The sequence below is a fragment of the Pteropus medius genome, unplaced genomic scaffold, assembly GCF_902729225.1.
Source record: "Pteropus medius unplaced genomic scaffold, Ma_sr-lr_union100, whole genome shotgun sequence".
Classification (NCBI taxonomy): domain Eukaryota; kingdom Metazoa; phylum Chordata; class Mammalia; order Chiroptera; family Pteropodidae; genus Pteropus; species Pteropus medius.
The window spans coordinates 7,332,955-7,334,619 of NW_024349800.1; the positions used below are offsets into that span (position 1 = coordinate 7,332,955).

Sequence of the window (1,665 nt, forward strand, 5' to 3'; positions counted from 1 at the left end):
GGAATATTAAGATGCTTATTTATTATTTGAAGAATAACAATAAACCAGAGAATAATATAACTTTTCAGTGATAATCATAACAATGTGACTTTCACTTTTAAGTAGTTATCAGGGGAAAGAGTCTGTGCTAGAGTCTGTGTATACATCTCAGATCCTTATATCTTTAACTTTGCATCATATGTATATATTTGAATTTTTTAAATTGTATTTATTTATTTATTTTTTATGCCTGCAGTACCAGGTCTTCCTAGCTGGTCTCCCATCCAAGTACTAGCCAGGCCTGACCCTGCTTAGCTTCTGAGGTCAGACGGGATCGAGCTTGTTCAGGGTGGCATGGGCATAGACTACGTCATATATTTTAATGTAACTGTTTTACAAAGGTTATGAACGAAGCTCAAAAAACCAAATAAATTATATGTACATTTTAAAGTTACAGACTCAGGGTTCACAATTCAAACACAGATCCAATCCTTAGGGTTCTAAATATCATGCTATTTCTGCTGGTCTGACGCTGAGATAACCTTGATTTAAACTTGAGATTGCTAATGAGTAGGATGTAACGCAAGATGACTTGTAGTACCCTTAGGTTTTAATTTCCCCATTATAGGTTTTTTGATACACTAATTTTTATCATTTCACAATGTACGTTTTAGAGATAAGTTCTATTCCTTCATGTGTCCATCATTAGATCAGTGTCAAAGTAGATAAAAGACCAAGGTTTTTGTTAAACCCCACTAGGTCATCGGTGAGGTAGAACACAGTTTAAAATATTCGTCCTGGTAGGTGTTCCTTTCTGACTTGCCATAGTGTTCATTTGGCTTTCCATGAAAATGAAATACTACCATTTTGGAAAGTGGAAGGACGTTTTTTTTACCTTTTCTTTGCCATATTCTTTTAAATTTTTCTCATTTTCTAAGCTTTATTCTTTTCACAAACATGTACACGTATGTTTGTAGTAGGGTGAGTCCTTTATTTAAAAAGTGCTTTAAAAATATAGTCCTTATCAGAGAGGTAATTTGTAACTTGTTGTTGTTGTTAGTTATGGCTTGGAAAATAGTTTATCTGTGACCTTTTCCTTCAATGAATTCCAGTACTTTATTGAAGTCTTTCATACCTCAAACAAATGGATTAAAACTGGCAATTGGATAAGATAAAATAATATATCATAAAATGTTTATATATGGTACCCCCCAAAACACACACACACACACACACACACACACACACACACACACACACACACACTTATAAACATGCACATACAGATACACACACATGCTTTCATAAGGGAACATACATACTGCTGCTTTGGGTATGAATTTGTTATTTGTTCTAGTAATAGTTCTGGGATCCAGAGATTTTAGGGCCATGATATTATAGCTCCTAAATAAACTTGACTTCAATTACCAGTCCATCTATATTATTTTATTAGCATCGTTAGTCTTTCAAAATTATTTTAATTTTTAACTATTTTAGAATACTACAACATAAGACATTTCTATATTTTCTTAAACATTAATTTCACAGTTGATATTTGAAATGGTAACACAAAAAACAATTGCTAGGACATTAAATTTAATGCACAAGAACAATATTCTTATATTAGATCCTCAGGAGTCTGGATGGGGTCATGGGTAGGGCCTCTGTGTAACATATACTTGCAAA

The 1,665-nt window shown here is 33.0% G+C and overlaps 1 pseudogene; it reads right to left on the reverse strand.

Annotated features, from left to right (window-relative positions):
- Positions 1-226: 226 nt before the first annotated feature.
- On the reverse strand, positions 227-345 carry LOC120622578 (uncharacterized; annotated as a pseudogene).
- Positions 346-1,665: the final 1,320 nt, after the last annotated feature.